The sequence below is a fragment of the Ciconia boyciana genome, chromosome 1 (genome assembly GCF_034638445.1).
Source record: "Ciconia boyciana chromosome 1, ASM3463844v1, whole genome shotgun sequence".
Classification (NCBI taxonomy): domain Eukaryota; kingdom Metazoa; phylum Chordata; class Aves; order Ciconiiformes; family Ciconiidae; genus Ciconia; species Ciconia boyciana.
In genome coordinates, this window is record NC_132934.1 from 187,068,524 (window position 1) to 187,091,074 (window position 22,551).

General features: G+C 41.8%; 1 protein-coding gene across 8 annotated transcripts in view; it reads right to left on the reverse strand.

Annotated features, from left to right (window-relative positions):
* ENOX1 (ecto-NOX disulfide-thiol exchanger 1) overlaps window positions 1–22,551 on the reverse strand; it is a 394,890-nt gene that overhangs the window by 356,895 nt on the left and 15,444 nt on the right. For 3 of the 8 annotated variants that reach the window (XM_072850170.1, XM_072850162.1, XM_072850167.1), the window contains exon 1: window positions 18,112–18,432. The exons of 1 other annotated variant lie outside the window; for it this stretch is intronic. The gene's annotated coding sequence lies outside the window, so the exon portion shown is untranslated. Of the gene's footprint in view, window positions 1–266; window positions 401–17,853; window positions 18,017–18,111; window positions 18,433–22,551 lie in introns of those variants that run through there. 4 more of the 8 variants (XM_072850163.1, XM_072850168.1, XM_072850164.1 and 1 more) reach the window with 2 other exon arrangements.

Genomic DNA, 22,551 nt, shown 5'->3' on the forward strand with positions numbered 1-22,551 from the left:
CCAATTACACCTCTCAGCATTACCACTTTGGGGGCCTCTACAGCCTTAAACAGACATTAGAAGGTCACTCAGAAAACTCTCATTAAGTTCAACAGACTTCAAATGAGGCTCTTTGCCAACCCCCCCCCCCCCCCAAAAAAAAAACACAACCAAAAAAACCAACAAAACCAAAGAAAAACCAACCACCAACAAAAACCCCCACTCTAAATATGAGATGCTTTAAAAAAAAAAAATCCCACCTTTATCAGTATTTCCATAAAACTCACCGTGCATTTTTCTTGAGGGAACTGCTTAGTAGCATTTGCTAGTTGAGTCCAGTTGGGTTTTTTCGATCACTTCCAAAAATGTGGAATAAATACAACTGGATCTAACACTGATCATTATGGAGTGGGAAATGACAGCATAGTTTATGTGTATTAAAGCAAGCATGACAGATATGACTATTGAGTGACGTCTAGAGGGATTGCTCAGTGTTTGTGGAATGGTGAGGAATTCACTTGGCAATGTCCCCAGTAAGTGAGAAGTCCCTAAATTAATATTGCCCGGTTGCAGTAACTGAGGCGACTGAAATCATCTTTGCTCGCAGACAGCATTGCGCACAGATTGCTCAACGTAGACAATTCCATATGTTCTTGTGTTTCCTTTCCCCCTTTTCACAGGCACGGCTTTCTTTGAGCAACCCAAAGCGCCAAGAGTGATGCAAGTCATCGAGCAGTAACCACATATGTTGCACAACAGAAGAAAGTTTTGAAATTAAGGAAAAGCATAGGATTTTTTTGTAAGAAACAGACTGATAGACAAACAGATATGATCAAAGAAATTCAGAACTCAAAACTGGTTTCTTCACTTAAGGATTTTTAACGAAGGGGAAAAAATGCCTACATAGATAGCTGGTCGAATTTCTGGCTGGCATGAATTAAGCCTTTCAAGTACTCACAATTTATAATAGAAATACCAACAAGCGCCTTCAACTATAGCACCACTGCCAAATGCCACCATAATTAGGCTAGAAATGCTGTGCTTTGAGTCATGAATAGGATGTGCTCAGCCTTATTTGCTATATAGGATCATGCCATCCAAGCGCAGGCAGCAACATTTATTGAGAAATTCACTGAAAGATAACAACTGATTTAAAAGGGGTTCATGTAAGTTTAGTTAAGGAGCAACTTCAGAGATTATTTTCAATTACTGAGATAAAATCATGGCTTCTCTGAGGAGGAAAAAAGGAAAGGGTTTTTTTTTTCCATACACTACATACACACAAAGCATATGAAAGCTTTAAGAATAGTCTGATTTCACAAACAATATCAGCCTCCTACTAATATTCCTTAACTCTGCTTTTCCCTCCCTCAAGTCATTTTTCCAATTATTTTCAACATTTTCTTTGATCGATTAATAAAAAGCAGCTTTCCTGCTGCAGATAACAGGTTACAGAATTCCCTTTTACGTTGAATAGGTTTACCCTGCTCTCAAGAATACTAACTGATGGTTTTATTTTCTTTTACCAAACCTGCAAGGTTCTGGCCAAGCATCGACTTTTTCTGCACAGAACTTCTCATTGATTTCAGAGAGCATGAGGATGACAGCAGGACATAAACACTAAGTTCCAGTCCTTCTAGACTTGCATGAGGATCTGCAGTTAATAACCCAGAAAGTCTCTGTTAACTTGCATTAAAAAAATAGCTTTACCAGCTTGTCTCAAAAGGCTGCAGGTCTGGGAAAAAAGCCTCATCTTCAACTCCTCCAAATTCACTATCAAACAGGTCAGCATCCCTATTTAATAAGTAACACATGGCATCCTCATCTGATGCAGAGGGGATACATCTACACTGTCTACTTTAGACATGTAACTTCGCTATGACTTAAACTTATAACTGTAGGGTTCCCATACACTCAGCAGACATTCAGACAGCTGGAGCAGGCAATTCAGAGCCAAGGGGCTGCACTACATACACTGTGTAAACTCTTAATTCGGGCACTTATGTTACATGCCCAGAGTGAGTCTGTGCAGTCCCTCCACACATTTCAGCACAGTACCATGCTTCATGCATACTGTACATATGGACCAGAGTCCCTTTGCTTTTTCAGCCTTGCCACCTCATTTCATTACCTGCATCTCCATGAGTAAGAAGAAGAAATCTACATATGCAATATGCCTCTTTGGGCAACAGAAAACCTCAGGAGTTAAAAGGCAGGATGTACACAGAAACAAAAAAAACCAGCAAGATTTATTTTCTTCGGCACAGAAACCAGGAGACATGTCATGAACATATATTAGCCCTCTTAAGACACCTACTCAAGATACTGATGGAGTTGACAGTGCAATCTCGTCACACTCCCATCAGGCCGCCATCAGACTCACGCACGGTAGACCTGCAGCTCCAGAGCGGTTTAGCCCTTCTAATACATGTCATCCATCTTACAAGGTATATTTTATTAGTTTAAGAAAAAAAAAAAATCCATATTCCAAATAGTAGAGTCACTGAAAAGACACAGATCTTTTGGAGGTAAAACAGGAAAGCATATATGGCAGAACATTTAAGGCCTTACTAGGCTGGGAAAAAAAGCCCACCTTTGTAGAGAAAGTACTGCCATCCATATGCCTTTATAGACAAAACAAAGGTTTTCTAGTCATAAGCCATCACAAAATTATTGGCTGATCACCCGCTGTCTTGCATGCACATCAAGCTGTTTTTCCAGCAAGATTTGTTCACTTACATTGCCCAAATGAATGTATCTCTTAGAGTAAAAAAATAAAAAAATTAGCCCATTGAAAATAACTCCCTAATCTGCGATCCTTTCAATAGAACTGAAGTGCTCTTCACACACATAGTACACAAGCATCTTGAATTAGCAGGGAACTATTTTTAAATACATGAAGGATAAGATATGAAATTAGTTTCATGGGGAATGAGAACCTTAGAGATTATTTACTTTCCCTTAATTACTTTGACTCACCACTCATTTAGCTTTCCAATAGTACTACCTATTTCACACTCAAATTTTGATATTAAGGACGTATGAGTGTGTTTTTTGAACATTTAAGATCATGGACCTTAATGATACATAACCACATTTCTCAAATTGACTTACCCACATAAAAGCTAATTAAAGATACCATACGGTACAAATATTCCTTTCTTTGGAACAACTGCCTCAAAGTAAGGATCCCTACATAAAAGCAAGCACCTTTCTTTGAGCAAAAATGTGAAAATTCTGACAAATGTACAACACTATTACACTAGGTGCAGGTAACCTCTAATACTACTGACCTTCTATAATGTAAGGAGCAAAACAAAGATTATTATTCAAAAATTATTTTTGAGAGCAAGGAACTCAGGTAACAGGAGAGCCTACCCAAGACCTGAGCCTGAGTGAGAAGCTCGAGTTTCTAAGCCTCCAAACGAGAAGAAATTAAGTGTGGCCATACAGCACTGCTGGGCTACATTCACTATCCATCTTTACTTCGTATGACACAGGCACATTTCTGTCACTTGCACAGGATACAAAAAAAGAAAAGTTAGAGTAGATGAAATGGTATTCCAGAAAGACAGCACTTGTGGCAAATTTCAAATATAAAATTAAAGAAAAATAGTAATAAAAAAATAAGGTCTACAATCTTATCCCTGTAGCAATAAATTAATTAGGATCCTTATGACAGAGCCTCATAATATAAAAAAGTGGGAAAAGGAAATAGAAAGGAAGAAGGGAGCAAAGAAAAGGAAAGTAATAAAGAGGATAGTGCATTAAACAGAAAATAGCAAGTCTGAAATATAAAAGAAATGGAGGTCACAGTAAAAAGACATGGGACAGATGGACACAAAGAGAAGGAGAAAGGAGGGCTATAAAAATGAAAGGAGAGAAGGCAAGACAAAAAGGACTAGGGAGACAGACATACAGAAAGGACTGCTTAAAATTAAAAAAAACAAAAATCACAAAAAACAAACAAAAACCCAAACAAACAAACAAACAAAATCCCTACAAACAACCACGGCTCTACATTTCTCCTCAAAAATTAAGCTAGAAACCAGAGCTGGAACAAAAGTAAGTGAAATTCATTTCAGTGGCTAACGAAGCTTCATTTGATGCTGACAGCTCAGGGCTCAGTCCTGTCTCTGTCAAGCAGTGGGACTTTTTGCCAGAACTTCTCAGCTCCCATGGGATTAAGGCTGAGCTGAAGCAATGCCTGAATGATTTTCTGCATTTAAACACCTGAGACACTGCATACCATAGCATCAGCTCTGGATTTTTTAGGATGACTAATCTCTACCAGGTGAGAGAATTAAGAGGTGCAAAAACCGCCACAGTGCTGCATGTAGCAGCACATACTACTGCCATCGTGTATATGAAAATACGAGTTTTCTCATTAAGCTGAGTTATCAAACCATTTATTATGTTATAAAGTACTAATAATTCCTCTATCAGCTGTCAATGACTAATTTATCAGGAAAAAAATTATGGGCTGTTAAAGCAATTAGCAAAGGAATCACCATGAAATAAAGTGGATTTTCTGAAGGCTTTCCAGAGAGAGATGGTAAGAAAGAAGCTTTGGGTTCCACTTTCCACGAGTGAATATTGCGCTGTTCCAACAAAACAACCATTGCAGTTGAGAGAAAGAAGGAGGAGAGACCCTGAAAAGAATTTCTCAACTCGCTTATTAGAATATAATGAATATTAACAATAGACAGTATAAATTCTCTTGAGAATTGAGTATTGCTGGGGTTTGGATCCCTTATTCTAGGCTGTTAAGGTTGCTAGGGAATTTCACAGTTAATGGTGTATTTCCATACGAATGTTTGAAGAAGGGGGAAGGGTTTGCAAAACTCAGTATTAAGCATGGAGTTTTCTTTGTGCTTCAGGGAGAAAAATCTTATGTTATTGTAAAGCTGAAATAAGACACTTTCAAAGTTAACTATACATTATCGAAGATTTTTAGAAGAAAAATTTACACAGAAAAATGTTTAAAGAGGCATTGTGAGGAAGAACTTGCTTCTCTTACCATGGTCAGTAGCAATGCACCAGACTTGCCATTATACACACTCTAAGGGCAACAAGCGGTCTACAAACCATAGCAGCTTTGTTTTGCTTTAACAGATAAAAGCAACAAGTTTATTTTGTTTTAAACAGATTGTATGTCCATTTTTCATAGACCATTTAGAAAGTACATTGCTGTGGGCTTCCCAGTGACAAATACACTGAGGCACCAGCAAGTGACAACACACTTTGTACTCCTTGACATGGATGAAAGAATTCAATTCAACTTTTCTTTTTTCTATCTGGAAAGAGAAATGCCTGAGAAAAATATTTTTTAGCCCTAATTCCTGAGAATGAAGCTTAAACAATGCTCTGTCTGCATCTTCATCTGTTTCTCCTCCCTTTTTTTCACCAACTTTGGGTGACATCAGTCAAGAGTGACCCAAACTGACAGAGGGCAGAGTCCCTTCATTTTCATGAAAATAAATGGCTGAATAAAGCAGAAAAATAATAAACGTCCCATGGTTTGAATGGTAGATACTCAACCTTGCATCAGAAAATCCACCACCTGAGGAAATCAAGGTGAGGTTGGCTCCATGCTCACACCACCACCATTATCTGATTATTCTCCCCACCCTTTAGTATTCAAAACATCCCAACTCAGGCAATTCTTATTTACTGCAAGTATACAGTAAATACAGACACGCTTTCATTGGCAATTGCTGTGACAGTTGATCTTCACACCACAGTATTATCTTAATAAACTGACTCTCAGCCCCAGGGTCTTTGTTCTCATACAAGTGACCTACAGTTGGTCACCCTGGATCTTATACAAAGCATGACGAGCACAGAGGTTATATGAGTTAATTGCATAGTGACTGCAAAAATAGCATGCTTTCTTCCTTTCGAGCAACGTGGTCTTTCTCTACTGAAAACAATTGGAGTTACACTGTAATTCAAGTTAATGATAGAACTGTATATCTGGATAACTCTATCATTAGTTAATGTTACCACCACACGAGCTTGTCTGTATGGTATTTGACAATGCAATTCAAGTTAAACAGCATCCTCCAGAATGAAGACAATATTGGATTAATTAGGTAACTTGCTACACATTTAGAAAATGAAGATGAATATCCCTTTTATAACCATATTAAAATCCTAAGGAATAAGAACCAGATTGTAATCCATTATTGTAGCGTAACTCAAGAATATCTCTTGAATTACCCAAAATTTAAATCACTAGAGATCAGAGTCTGGCCCCATACATCTTAAAAGAACATTTGACTCATTACTCATGTAAAAAGGACGCAATCTCCATCAACACATAATGCACAGGAACCAATTTATTTCCTAGGAGAGTTCAAAATTCTCTGCCAAAAGAACTCGTATTCTGGTACTCCTAACATATTATGTTATTTTTATTGGTCTACATGCTACTTTTGCTGCTAGCTATGGAGTGAATGTCTGGAGAAAAGCAGAAACCGGGGTCCATTACTCAGTCTTTTCCCCACACACTTCCCAGAACTCAGGCAACTTTCTTCCTCTGACCCAAGACAGCCACTGGAAATACTCTAAGAAGTCCATAAAGCTTTTACTAGCTAAAATACAAACCACAGGCTACCGAATTAATTTTGTAACATGATTATTCCTCTAACATGGTCCAAAACTGAAAGCATGCAACTCTCAATAAAATACACAAAAATGTCGTAGCTGAGTCACAAGTCTCTAAACAGTCTGGTCTTCCATTCTTTTAGTCTGTTTTTAGTTGTGCTTTAACAACTTGGGATTGTAGCTTCAAAAAACTAACTACATAAGCTTTTTGAAGACAGATTATTTTTCTCTCTACCTATGCTTTATGATGCTTCTGCACCAGCCAGGGCTGAACCTCAAGTTGTGTTAGCAAGGAATCATGCGTGAAAAAGTGAATTTATCAAAATGTTTCAAGCCTAACAGTGCAACATGGTAAAATGTTCCACATTGAGCTGGACAGGGAAGAAAATATTTTCAAGCCTGAAATCCATGTTCAACTGCCATTGTCTTGACTCCTACATATCCCGCTGTTCTGACACAAACAGGGATAACAGACTGATCATCTGGTTTTCAGTTTAAGTTATGAAACCACGGTCCTTCTGACTGTCCCACTTCCTTTTATCCCACTCACTGTAAGGCTTGGTGAGAATCACAGACAAACAGAGCTGGAAACAACTATGCAACAGGATCAGTTGCATCCTTTAAAGACAACACAGTTATATCTACCATGTTCTTGAAGACTTCAACTGGTAAAGGCCCCACAATGTTCACACAATCCATTCTGGGACCCCTCTGCATCCTTACCACTAGAAAAATTTTCCTAAATTTGTTATTTCTTGCAACATATTCAGCCTATTACTTTTACTCTATTCACTGTGGGCATTGCAGATTTTCTTTTCCTCGTATGTCAGACTTCTTCCTGTTCTCCATCTTCATTCAAAGCATTAATCTTGTCATTCAGTTTCTACAGCTGCTGAGGCCTCCTTCAATCTTTTTCTCAAATATTTGGTGTTATTTATTTGCAAGTTAGAGGAAGAAAGTTTCCACTTGAACTGGAGTGTCATCAGGCTGTAGCTGGTCAAAATCCTTCTGAAACCATCATTAGTTGCCTTCCTAAGATTACCAATTCTCTGGGGAGCATCTTGCTGTATAAAAATTTTTTACAAAGTCGCATTCAATTTCAGTTTAAATAAACTGGCATTATTGAGGACCACAGAGTAGAGGCAAAAATAAAGATAAGATCTTCCTCAGAGGATGTCCAAGAGTAACTGAAGGAAGGGAGCATAAACACTCTTTTTTCCAGCCAACTCCTAATTACACAGATGGTTCTTTCTCACTGAGATGAACTCAGCATCAGGACAAACCTACTTCAGAAGTTCTCATTTCAATTTGTTTCTGCCACTACTACACTTGCTCCTCAGGCACTTTACAGAACACCTCCTTGTCATACAGTCATCCCATGGCATCCCTTAGAGACGTGGCTGAGAGCATTACAAAGGTCTGCATTTTTCCTTGCACAGATGCTTATAGCCACTCTCTGAACACTTCTCATATTCACTGAGCCACCTTGCATTAATAGAAGTGCTGTTTATTTTAGGTTTGGGTTTTTAGTTCTGCCTTTCCCTTTTCCTTCATCCATTTAACAGCAAACTAGTGAATTTAAATGTCTTTAAAAGGGCAGTACACACAGGCTTATATCTCACCTTATATTGCTTAGTTTGTGTTATGCTGACAGCAATGTTAGCGCAAAAGGAAGTTTCTCACCACGTTTGAAGTCTTCATTTTCCTAGTGTTTAAGATAGGAGTGGCTATTGCTCTTTGTCCTCCCTGATAACAGAGAAACCGATTCCTCTAGAACAAAATGATATTGAAGAGCCACTGAAACAACTAGAACAGTGACTTCAGTGATCACCACAGCTATATTTCAATGATGACAGGGTTGTCAAAGCATCTCATCTTCAGGATTATCAAATTCAATCTTCTGCTTTCAATTCAATATTCAGTTTCATCTGGCAGCCCGTCCGACATTGAAGAACCAAAAGAAACAGATTTTCTGCATGATTTCAAGATGACCACTAGTCTTTTCAGTCTAGCTACTCGTGCAACATTTATACTTTAGGTATAGAAGAAGTGTTTGATTACAGTGAGTTGACTGACTCGCTTCACACTACTCCCTTTATTCTTGGGCAAGATGAGCCTGAAAATTATTACTTTTATCATTTCTCATTTTACATTTACATTTCATATTACATACATTACACCTCATATTACATTTATCATTTTATTTGTAGTATATAGTACTGAACAGAATCAACTTTGTTATTATGGAAAAGGTAAACCTAGGTGCAAGACTGGCAAGCTGGCCTTATACAAAGCTGCCCTGTCAGATGTGCTGCCTACTTCCAGATTTGAACAAATGAAGCCTGCTCTGACCGCGCAGTTCTCCATTCTCTTTCTTCTCATCACTATCCATGGAGAGCGGATTACATTAAGCAGCTACTCCATTCTTTCATTATCAGTGAGCCTTCTCTTTCCTTTTCCCCAGAGACTTCATGCAGTTACATAATCTCCTTTAATGTTTTCCAAGAAACTTAAAAAGAAATTCCAATTTTTCAGCCTTTCTCTTTTACTTAAAAAATGTTAATAGTTTCCTTCCCAAGCTGAGATTACAGCCACCTTCTGTCTTGCAAAGAAAACAATATAGACTACACATTACATAAGTTCTGCAAAATGATACAGAAGTTAAACAAACGCATCATGAAAAATAAAACTGCAAAACCCAACTAATGACATACGCACCGCACCTGGTTTCACATGTTTTTCTGTAATGGTATTAACCTCACAGAATTGGCAAGAAACTGGATAGCTAAGTAGATTGGCAACAGTACACCAAGGCTTTCACCTGGAGTGTATCAGCTCAAGTTTAGGCCAGCTGCCTCTAGGAAATGAAAACACGTGCTCTCTCACAGGCTGTCGATGAAATAAAATGGTAGTGGCTACCTGGTTGATACAAAATGGGAGATTACATTGCAGAAAAAGAGTCATCAGCATAAATGGTATTTCCTCTTACTGTTGAATATGAATAACCTTGAGCCAAAAACCTGGCCAAGGGTGCCTTCATTTGCTAAAATGAAATTAACTTAAGAGATGCTCATTTTAGGCCAGCTCATGTAAAGGCAACATAAAGAAGATTCTAAATCAAACATACTTTCCAGGACCTTTAGGTCTTCAGCTTTCACATGCAACAGCCTGCCACCAACACCTCTGTTTATGTTCTGCGTGAAGACAGTGGAAGCCAGATGTGCGTGTGCAGAGGAGGCATGAGGATGCATGAATAGATGACCCATTTACAGCTAGTAAATCTGTGCAGAGTACTTGTTCACATCCAGGTGCCTGTCATCCTTATCTGCCAGCAGAGGACCACAAACACACACTTTTTTGATGCACCTATAACCATACTACCCTGGGCTGTGATCTCAACAGATTTCACTGCTAAGCAAGGGTCACACCTCTGAGGAAAACACTCAATAAACTAAGTGGATCACTTATTCGGTAAATGCAACTCTTTCTTCTGCGTCAGTGTTGAAGTAATGCCAACATCCATCGTAAGTCATCAGGAGAGATTAATCCATGGATCTTTGCCACCAAAATACAGGCCTCTACCACTGCAGAACGAGAGGGAACTGCTTCACTTGGTAAAAAATAGCAAGCTCTTATTCTATATGCAGAGGAGCCACTGAATTAGGATATAACACAATTTCACAGAATGTCAGACCAGCAAAATATTAGGAAGCAATCTGCTACTTTCAGATGAAACAAACTTATTTGTCATTGCTGAAATACCTCTTATAAGGGCACAAGTACCAGTGCCCATTCTAAGAGCGTGCTCTCATTCTGGTTATTGCATTCCACCTCCCTAAATTCACCCCATGCCTTTATCAGCTACTTCTATTTTATTTCTTCTTTGCTTCCCTGACAAAATGCTTCCTAACAGGTATGGGTAAGTCTAAACAGAGTTGTAAAAAATACTGTTAAACCCTCACTGTATTGTACCCCAGGCAGAGCTGTTATGTCCTGAAGCATTTTTACACTGTGTGTAGGGCACAGACCCCTTTAAAATCTACATAAAGCCAAATTATATACCAAATATACATATATATACAGTATTATACACCCATCATACCAAAATAGTTGTATGTTATCCACTCTGGCCATGGAGGAACTGTTCCTGGTCACGTATTGATAAGATCTAGTATACTGAACCCCATATCCTAAATGCTAACACTATGTTAAAAGTACCTGTATAAAAATGCTTTAAAGCCTCATTTAACTTAACTCTAAAAATAAAAATCTATTAACAGAAACAAACTGTAATTAAGATTGTTGTTGACCTAGCTTCTCCCTGCAAAGGCAACAGAATAATAATCTTACATTTACACAGTATCTTTCAGGCTAAAGGATTCCATCCAACAAGTCTGATCTTAGATACACTTACACAAAAGAGTGTTATTAACATACACAAGTAATCCTATGTAAACCAATCTACCCAATTTCATTACCAGCAACTACCAAGCTTGATCCACTCAATTGTATGGGTTCTTTTTATCTACCTTATCCATCCATCAACAAATTATCCACCCATCAAAAAACCTGTCCCTGTAACATCAGCAATGCATTGGCAACCAACTTCAGTTTTAATCCTTATGTTCTGCCTAAAAAAAAAAAAACCTTCCTCCAGCTTTATTCAACCTCTTCTCAGACCTCCATCACCAACACTATCAACCAGCCCCCAGAGACGAACTCCAGAAAGGGCTGAACCTGCTTACCTGTCAGAGGATTTGTTTTTAAGCAGTCACTTGGGGTGTATTGGGAGTATACTGGTTTTTAATAGACAGACCAACTTTTTCCATCTTATTCTGCACACCGAACGCCTAAACCTGGCTTCCACAACTTGAAAACACCCCTTTCTTGCACCATCAAGTACTTAAACCAAAGGTCAGTCTCACCAACCAGCTCTACCCCAGATCAACTTTCCCTTGTGTGCGGTACTCCTGCAAGATCACTGTTTTAATCATTATCACGCAAGGAAGGGTTATTCTGAATCACTTGGTTTTACCTTATAGTTACCAAAACAGGCCTTGTTTAAACAGTTGGCTGTCAGGTATCCACACAAAGCATGGCAAAGGGAAATCCACCTCCTCCTCTGCAATTGGCATGGCTGTTGGGAAAACATTCCCTGATGACAGCAGTCTGCACGATTTTTTTTCGGAATACTTGCTTCGAGTAAAATGAATTGCAAGAAACCAGTGTAATAACATCATTCCAGGCAAGGGTGCCTCAAGAACCCTTGGCAAGGGTGCCTCAAGGTGCCACTACACCTTGAACCTGCATCTTCCCTGGCTGACTCGTCTCCCAGTCTGAAGAGATGAGGGAGTAATATACCTTGGGAAAAGTCATCCATATGTCTCAGCCGCTTCCAGAAAACACGCCACTGATGGCAGTAGTCACCAGGACTTGCACTGCACACAGACTAGCCAGATCACAGAAGACAGCTGTTATGAGCCCAGGGCATCTGATGGGGGACAGGAAGGAAGCAGTAGTACCTACTATCCATCATTGCTACCTGATGGCAGTAAGCTTCCTTAGATGATCAAACAAAATGCTGCAGAAACTGTCAACAACCAAGAAGCTGTCACCTCTGTGCCCTCTACACCACCCCAGGATGCTCATTGTTTTCAAAAGGGAAAATAAACAAATTAATAAACCAGAGCTGTTTACTAAAAAAATCTACGGAGCCGATCCTTGCACATCCGCCATCCCAGCATTGACTCAACCTGAGTCCATATGATGACCCTGTACTGAGTCATGCATTTATAAAAGCATAAAACTCAACTGCCTTGGCATTGGAAACCGCTTGGCCAAAGTATGAACACTCCAGTTTGAGAAAAATCAAGTCAAGGATGGTTGGCCCAGTATCTGACCTAGTTTCTCTTGTAACCATCAGCTAAAACTAGAATGAGAGAGAGACATGAAAAAGCACTATTAGATCTTGTACTCCATCTCCTTGAAAATGCAGAATTGCCTCCTCCAGTACATTTGCTAGTGACTTGCCTACTCTTATTTTAAACATCTGAAGAGGGGTGGGGGGCTCTCACTACACCTGGACTAATATAGGCTCCAATACATTTTTTTTGTCATTAAGATTTTGCCCAGAATTCAGCTTAACCTTTTATTTCCTTGATTTCTCCATTTATTCCTAGGTACTCTCTCACATAATGCACCAAAAAAATCAGATTCCTTTGACCACAATACATTGCAAATATCTACATGTAGGTAACCTATCTCCCCATACTCAGTGCCAGCCTCGAAATATGTCTATTTTTTAATATTTCTCCTCATCTAGTTCCTCCAGACCCTCAAGTATTTTGTTGCTCTTCTCTAAGCTTCATTCAAATTGTAAATATCTTCCTGTTGATACAATATTCAGAGTTTTCAGATGTGTTCATGGCAGATTCTTATAAAAAGGGAATCCCACCTCTTTGTTCACAGACATGGTACCTTTTTCTTGTCAGGTCAACCACAAACCATGCTGTTCTGTAATCAAGTCACACTGCAGACTCATGTATTAATTCCTGCTGGGACTTAATTCTAGATCCCTTCCAGCATCGCTTATTACTCGATTCCTGATTTGAGACCCCTGTGAACTTGCTTTTTCCCCAGATTTGTTCCTTTCACTCTACTATCCTGTAGGAATTCTCCTTAAGTTCTGTTTACTCAAAAGCAAAGATGTTAGTTTCAAAGGTTGTAGGTTTTGCTCAAGGCCCCTACTCAACAAAGCCTTTAATTACATGCCTAACTTTAACCACATGCTTAAATCCAGTTGATCCCGGCAAGCAGAGATGAGCTTAAGCATACATTTTAAAAAAAAGAAGTTAGGCATGCAAGTCAGTGCTTTGCTGAACCAAATCCTTAGTTTCTGTAATCACTTGGATGGTTTATTTTCCATATTTGGCAAGAATTGACAGCTTAATGCTTTTATGTTATAGGATTTAAAAATGAAGCTTCAAGAGAGTCCAAACCTGACATCATGCTTTTGTTCCTTTCTTAAAATAAGAACAGGAAATAAATATCTAAGTAAATATGCAGTACAGTAATCATTAAGTCTATAGGATTTAAACATGCAGTAGGTAACTCTACATTCTTGTTACTGCAGTTCCCTCTAGAAAACAAAAAAAGCCCTGTGAAATATTTGAAAAAGCACGTGTATCTCAGTAAGATATGCAGCACGTTCCCCGTTAGCTCATTAGCCAGTACCACCATTGCGCAGTTGAAGAGAGAGAACAAAGCTGTCCATTTCTTAATTCATATCTACCAAATGCCTTTAAATGCAATGGACTTAACTCACTGTTCCACAAAAGATGGATTTTTAGCGGGGAGAAGGGGGAAGAAGGTACTAGTCTTTGGCTTTGGTCATGGGTTGACTATTTCCAACAGTCGCCAACCCACATGACAGCAGATGTAAGATTTTACATTCATCACCAGCAACAAATGCAGTTGGCATAATGGGAGTTTCATGAAGAGTATTTAAAATCACTTCCAAATGTCTTCCATTGTTTACACACAGAATACTTCACGACCTTTCTCTCCCCCTTGTTTTTTGTTTGTACTTTTTGTTTTCTTTGCCTTCCTTCATTCTGCTGCCTGGTAAACACAGGCAGAGGCTAAGTGGGGACTGCAATTAGGCAGCCATACCAAGCTTACTCTGCGGACTACCTAATTGTAAGATTCGAGGTTTGGGAGGAGTGCCATCTGAGAAAGAAACGGAGAAGAAAAATTGGAAAATGACTACTTCCTCTCAATCCATAAAGCCTTCCAAAATTCAATTAACATGTTCTAAACTAAACCATCCACACATGCTATGGCACTAAAATGTGTGATTTCAAATATAGACAAGAAAGTAGCTGCTCATTGATATTTATCAGAATTATAATATTCTCTGACCATTCCACTTCCACCTTTTTTATTGAAGTGGCATCTGTTGTTAACACACTTGTACCTCAGTACTTGAGATGAAGCAGAAAAATACCTATAAGCAATATAAATAAATTGTACATGACTGCATATTGGGTCTGTTAAATAATGCCGTGAACCCCAAAGTCACTCAGAGAATGCCGTTCCTGTGCCTAGCACAAATACTGTCGTTTAATAATGTACACATGATTAAGTTCGCTGTCTTCCCCACAGCAATTTTTTCTTGTGATTTTATAGTTTCCCAGATGGAAATAATACCTTGACTGTCGAGATTCACTGGTGCAACCAATAGGAAAACTACCACTGTGTTTACTTACAGTGTGACCGCTGTAAATACTGCTGGATAGCGAAGACTTGTAGGTAAAACTCTGTGAACAACTTTTTGCCACTGTCTCCTATAAAGGATGGAAAGGTGGCAAAGAGGCAAAAGCATAGAAACTCCTCTGCTACATTGTACATACAACTACTTCTCTGTGCCTACTCACCTCCTTTCCCTACTGCAGTTCAGCATCTCCAGCAGCCTTCTAAGGACTAACACCTGCGGGAAGGCTGCAACCGGATAGGAAGCAAGCACAGATACCAGGTTAGATCCGCAGCCTGCACTAATGGATTTTTTCAAATAGATGGCAGTGCACAAAGTACATCCACAAAGATTGGTCCAGGGTCGAGATGCCATTTCAATGCTCAGACACTTTAACTAAGGGAATTACTGCATTATCAAAAGCACTTTTAGAAAGACCATGGCTTAGGACCCGATCCTGCTGCACTGTGATAGCTCTAGCTCTTTTGAAGGGGTGAATTGGGTGCCAAGAACATAAACATGGCAAAGCAGCACTCAGGATTTTACTTCCCATTCCTGTGAGCAGCAAAGGATTTTTCTTTTAATGCATTCTACCAGACGTAGTTTTAAAACACAAAGCTAAAGGATGACTAACATGACAAAGTCCAAAAAGATATTGCATACTGGATACAGGAGACGATAAATCTGATTTTCAAGGGTCTGTAATAGCATATGTTTAGAATTAGTCCAGCAGTAAGAACAGGGTATTTCAGATCACTCTTATTGGCAAAAATTCTACAGCTACTACTTAATTTTGTGCCCTCTTCATTTTAACAGACACTGTTATCAAGCTAGGAGAGCAGAGTGAGATTTTAACCATTTAACTGCACTTACCCCAGTTAATCCCTTTCTCACAAAAGGAAAATATTAACAAAGGAGCTGAAACAAATAGGAGCAAATCTCACTGCACAGTTAGTAGTTCTGTACCTACTACTTGGGGGTTTCGACATATAGCTATCATGATGTGGAAGCATCCAGCATCGTTTTGTTTTCTGTTCGCAGTAGGGGGTTGCTAGGAAACAAAATACTATTGTCTGATTTCATGATCTATTGCCTGGTTTGCCTGGCAATAGAGTCTTCGAAATCTATTAACGGATTATTTTATCTTTTACAGAGAGATTAAGACTAACATTAAAACAGGCGCACACAGAGAGGAACAGTAAAAAATGCTCCAAAATTCAGGGAAAAGGATGTATATATTCCAGGTCGAGGAAGACAAACTATCCTGAGGAAAAATGAACTTAAGCGGTCCGGTGATATTTATATATGCACGCACTCACACGTGTATCAGCGTTCCATGACTGTATCTGTAGTTTTGCCGACTTGTCAAAGACTCTCTTGCTTCTGAGGATACAAAACGTTCTCTTACTACTGGAGAGCTACTGTACGCTGCAAGTTCTGTAAATATCACATGCTGCAGAATGCCTGGTGTGGGCAAGCACGCACGCTGGAGTCATTTTTGTTCTTAGAATTCAGCTCAGGGTTGTTTTGGTGCCTTAATTTCTTTATGTAATCAATTTTTTGCACATTCGGACACATAGAAGAGTCGGAGACAATCCCCTACTCTCCTCCTCCCCCTCCCCCCTTCGGTTGTAACATAAATAAATAAATAATCAAATACATAGATATGTAGATAAGTAAATAAAAGCATCGGGAAAAGAGATCTAAAATTGAAAGCCACAATAGCAAATTTCACATATTTTTACAGTGGCAAGTCTTTGTAAAGTGAGAGATTAAAAGATTATTAAAACCAGACAAATGTGGGTGCCTATCAAGGCATCCCCACAACACAACAGAAGACCTCCACAGCAAAAACCAATCATACTTGAAAGCTGAGAGCCAGATGAAGAGAGTTCGGCACAAAGCCATAGAGAAAAAGGTTTTCAATAAAACCTGCACAGTAGTTATTACTCTTTTATGTATACCTACAATTTCACAACATGCACTATTTCAAAGTCCTTTCAACTTATTTATTAATGTCTATGCATTTTATCACTCCATTTGAAATTTAAGAAAAAAAATGAATGAGGTACATTGCAAAAGACATCAAAGCTTTTGACACATTACAGCAGAACTTCCAGTCATTAAAAAAAAAAAAGTAATAACACGCAACATAGAAAATACACAATTCATGGGAAGGACCTGAGAGCTTCTTGCCTCTCCTGCCGAGATGGATTTATTCAGCCTCTAACCTTCCTTTCAGAAACCAGGAGCCCTCACCAAAACCACATTTAGAATTAAAGAACAAAAGAGTAAAATGCAAGAGAGCTTCTTCCACCCCAGACAACAGCAAGCTACTTCCAGCGATTAGATCAAAGCAACGAGAGATGGACACGACCCACAACCAATCCCACTCCTCGCCAGGGTAGGATACGGCTATTCCCCAGCTGGTAACCCACTACAACAACACTGCTAGTTACAAAACGGTCCCCAGCCGTTCCCCTGTCCCTCACCGGTCACACACCGAGATCCTGTCACCTACAGCTTCGCTGAAACCTGTTTTAAAGCACTCACTCAAGGAAGGGGGAGAAAGAGGAGGAGAGGGATGGGACAGTCACCTCCTGAGCTGCCACCAAAAACTGTTCTGCAAACTGCAGGGGGGCTGCTGCCGGGGTCCTCGCAGCCGCAGCCACCTAACTCTCGGGGGGAGAGCGGGGTCTGCAAAGCGGGAGGGACCCCGGGGTCCGACCCTGGCTGCCCAGGGTGCGCTGCCCGCCGGCCCGCGCCTGTGCGCCGGGGGAGGGTGCCCGGTGCGGCCGGGCTCTCCCAGGCGGGGGCAGCGGCGGGTGCGGGAGCCCCGTCCCCCCGCCGCTGCAGCAGCAACTGCAATTAAAAAAAAAAAAAAGGGAAGAAAACAAAATAAATAAATAAATATCCCGCTAGCGGGAATGGGAACATAAAAACCCACCCTAAACAGGCGGACCCCAAACAACAACAAAAACCGGGCGCCCAGGAGAGCAAACTTTCTGACTCACCGGGGAGAGCCAGTGCCCGGGGGTGCGGCGGGCAGAGGCGGGGGCGGCGCACGGCCCCGCGGCGCCGGGGGAGCAGAGCCGGAGCCGGAGCCGGGCGAGGCGGGCGCCGGCAGCGGGGCTGCGGCGGGGCCGGGGCAGCGCGTCTCGCCCTGCTCCCGCCGCCCTCCCCTCCCTCCCCGTCCCTCCGCAGCACCTCCCCGGCCTCCCCCGCCAGGAGCCGCCCGGGGCGGGCTGCCGCCGCGGGACCGCCGTACCTACCGGCTGCCGGTGCGGGGCCGCGGAGCAGCGAGAGCCGCCGCCGCCGCCCCCCTTCGGCGGCTGCCGGGTCCGGCGGCGCTGCAGCAGGCGGAGGACGCCCCGCGGCGGCGGGGAGCGCGGGGCCGGCGGCGCGGGGTGCCGGAGAGGCGGCGGCCGCCGATGCACAGGCAGCGCGGTGCCTCGGTCTCCGTGCGTGTGTGTGTGTGTGTGCGTGTGTGTGTGTGTGTGCCGGGGAGGGATGCTGCAAGGGACCGAGGGAAAATTCTCCCCTCCTAGCAAAGCCGCCGACAAATGGCAAGGCAGGTGTGCAGGGGAGGCAAGGCTCCCGGAGGACGAGGAGGAGGAGGAAGGGGGAGAGGGGCGGTGAGGAGGGCGGGGAGCGCACAGCCCGGCGGCGGGAAGCAGCCGCGGGGCGTCACGGCGTCCCGGGGGCAGCGGCCCCGCCGAGGAGGCGGCAGCCGGGCCGGGCCCCCTACTCCCGCCCGGCTGCGGCCCCTGGAGCGGGCGCCGGCGGTGGGGGACGCCCTACCAGCCGGCAGTACTCCAGGCACCCCCGGCAGAGCATCCTGCCGCAAGTTTTCCCCGAGGCCTCCCCTCAAACACACCCGGCCGCCGTTCACAGCACCCTGTGCAGCTCTGGGAGGTACACCCCATTCGATGGGATCGGTGCTTCCTCTGGAAATCCTCCCGTGAGAAGTAGTTGCATGTCTTATCTGCAGAGGCTCACACCTCCCAGTTAGCCGTGGCTTAAAACCAGCACCCCTCAGGGGAAACCCTTGCTACAGGGTCTGAATTTTGCTTATTCATCTCCCAGGCAGGAGACAACCCTCAAGTGTGGCAAGAGCACCTGACCTCGCCTTTCCTCCGCGAAGCCGTGGGGCAGGTGGCCAAGGACAGCTCTTCACAGGGCAAGGCGCTAGGCACAGAGGGGCTGGCGGCAGCAAGTGCTTCCCCAAAGCCAAGCGCCGCTCCTAGAGATGCTGCCGAACACCTCGTCTGAGCAGAGAGTTCACGAAGGCTTTTGTGGCTGCATCTTGGCTCCCGCAGAAAGCGCTTGCTAATCTGAACTCTTCCCGCTATTTGAATGGGAAAAGCCTGTTCTTCTCCTAGCCTGAATTACCCTTCAGGGCTGCTGTAAAAGACAGTTGTGATTTAGTGCTGGAGAAAGCCTTTATATGCCCATTTATAATACGTTTCAGCACACTTCTAGGTGACGATTAGTTGGTAAGTGAAAAGTGGCTGTGGCTGAAAGGTGGAAACTAACATCAGATATTAAATATTGCACGTGGCAGCTATGATTTCTAGTGGTAGGAAGAAAATCTGATAGAAAAATCTCCTGCCTCTCTTTTTCCACAGTACTTCTTTCACCAAAGAGGTACTGAATTACATCCACAGGTATTGGGCTAATTATATATGCTCACCAGCCCATCGGTTTGGGTTTACCAGCAAGCACACTTATGCAACAGAAGCAATTTCCACACCACTGGGCTCATCTGATTTAAACAATACTGGCTTGTGTTGCCTCTGTGTGTAGCTTTTTTCCCTTGGCTGGCAGGGTTAGTGTCACAGCTTCAGTTTGAGAAGTGACAACAAATAATACTGACACAAATTATACTGAGCAATACAAGGACACACATGTGGAGGACAAAACATGGAAATTAACGCACTGGTTTAGGTAAGGGTTAACTACTTCTGCTGAGGAGCAGGAGCCACTCTTGGCCCAGCTGTGCAGATGTGGATTACTTATTTCCTCACTGGTCCTTGCTTTGCTTTTTAGTGGCAGTACAGATAGCTGAATAAAGGAAAAGTTGCTGGAGGCATTTCTGTTAAACGCAGCCCTGATGAAAGTAAGACGTAATTATAACTTGGGCATCCTCTTCTATATTATTTACAGTAAAACACATCTTTTCAGTCTTTTAAAGCACAGGCCCTAAGCCTGTTCATTCTTAAGCAAGCACCTTTTAAAAAGTACACAGAAGAGTTGCAGGGGAGTTCATCCACAACTCATACTTCACCTGTAGGGTAAATTAGCTTGAGAAATCAAGGACTAGTTAAAAAGATCACACAAACTCCAGTGTCTGAATATATTTCTTAAGTTTGTTGCCTTTATCTGTGTTAAATTTGCTTCTTCATCTCTTTCTTCTACGGTACTTAGAAACACTCAGACGCACATACAACAACACAACACAGTTTAAACACATTCCTCTTAACTGTCGTGTAAGCCTCAGTTGATAGGAAACAGAGGTAAAAGAAAATATCTCTGCCAATGTTGGTCTTGTTTAACGTAACTGACTGAGGCGTGAAAACACTTGATAAGGTTATTTCATTATGGCAATTTAGGGTTGTTCTCTCCTTCCCTCCCACAGAACTGCCTGGACAAGTGTGTGCACACAAACATGCATGCACAAATCTGCAGAAGAAGGTGTTACCTTCTTTGCATGATTTTCACTAACACATTCAGCATATATTTGCGATTTGTAGGTCGGCACAGCGCCTGGTTCCAGCCAAGACCTCACTTTGTTGCATTCTGAATAGCTCTTGGGAAGTTGCTGGCTTGACCCTGAAGACTTTACAGTCTAATTTTTTAATAACTGAAGGATTTTTTTTTTTAATTTAAGAAAGGACTCATTTTAGCTGTCGCATAAGCATGCATTATATCCCAAGACTTCAATCGGAGCTGCGCTGACATATCTGAGAGCACAATTAGGCCCTCTGGACCTTTTAAAGCTTCAGAAATAGTCGTGTGTAATTCCTTCTTCTGTGGATCCTGCAAGCTTTAAGAGAATATTTGAAAGCTGGAAATTCCTATTTATCCACTAAGAGGCTCACAGGCAATCTTCTCCTAATGGAAATAGAACTGTAAAGCCGAAACATTAATATACACAATATGATACATTTACGTAGGGATAGACTTGTCCGAGCCAATGAGAGGGCACAGCGGCCGTGCCGCTACAGAGCCAGAGCCAAGCAGGTTTGCTCCACTTACTCGGCTTCCTGCACACGGGTTTCACTATCTGATTTATGTTAGCACTGTACGGTTCTCTCTTAAAAAAAAAATCATCTGACCTTTGAATCCCTCATCTGCATTGGCTGGCAGCCGGTATTGGCGAATCGGAGGGCACAGTTTGGTCTAAATACAAGACAGCTATTCTTCAATAACTGCGCTGTTAATATGCAAATCTCAGTCCTCCGTCGACAGTAATCTCCTGCCTCTGATTGGCTTTGGTGATGAAAAAAATTCAGGTTATTCATTAGCAGGCAAAATACACTCTTCAGGTTCCCCCTTACGATGAAGTGTTATAAAGCCTCGGGAATGTACATGCTAGAGACAAACAACAACAAAGCAAGACAAAAAGAAGCCAAGAAAATGGGATTAGAAACATTATAAAAGGGGAAATTGTGCATTGAAAAATTCTCCTGATTCCCTTTCTTCTTCCTGGCTTTCTCTCGGGAGTTTTGCCAGTGACTGCAGATGGGCCATTTTTGTTCTTTTCTTTTTCAACCCTTCCCTTCTACATACTATGGTGTGCTCGAGTTCACGGCAGACTTGAATTTGTACTGAGAGTGTAATTTCTGTCCTGGAAGACATGAATGTGTCTGTCTTCATGGGTCAGCTTTGCTGGCTTGCAAACAGAATGCCAGGAAGAAATATATCAATATGTATTGATAAATATCTTGATATCAAAAAGGTGGATGGAGCAATTGAGCAAGAAGCAATCTATGTTTCACCTCTTTAAAGGCCATTGCAAAAACCAACCACCAATATTAGCACCAATTTTGATGTATTCTTCACAGAAGGCCAGACTTGGCTAACCACTGAACTTAGCGTTTACTGCAAGACGTGAGCTGATAGGAACGCTCACACCAACTCAACTGTCAAGACAAACATTTCATTTTCCATCAGAGTCCAATACGGCATACAAGAGTAAGATGTGTTCTCCATTACATGGTATAAAAATTAAATAGTTCTATCAACTCTGGTAGCGTTAAATTCTGAGGAACCTTCGCAGAGCTGGGTTGGGCTTGGGGATCTCCAAAGCAGATGTGCAGCCACACGGTTCCTCCCTCTTTGGCTTTATTTTGTAAATTTACCTTCATTCTTGCAATTCACCTTTCCTGAAACATAGCACCTGACAAGCTGCATTGTCTTCACTCGTGTACAGATGCAGCCAGCTCTCCTGCTTCCTTCTCTGAAGTGGCAGATGAGATCAAGCTGGTAATTTCTTAGCTCTATGTATCTGGGCTGAAATCGTGGTCCCAGTGAAATCAGTGTTAATTTTATCATCAATTTTGCCACAACTGTGATTTTGCTTCTTGGGATTGGCAGCAGAGTATTTTTGGAGGACTGGACATTAACTCTAATTTCCAGATAAGATGAAGAAGGCCAGGTGCTGTTAGCGTACAATGAGTGACTTCTCTTTCCTCAGGCTTTTCAGCAAG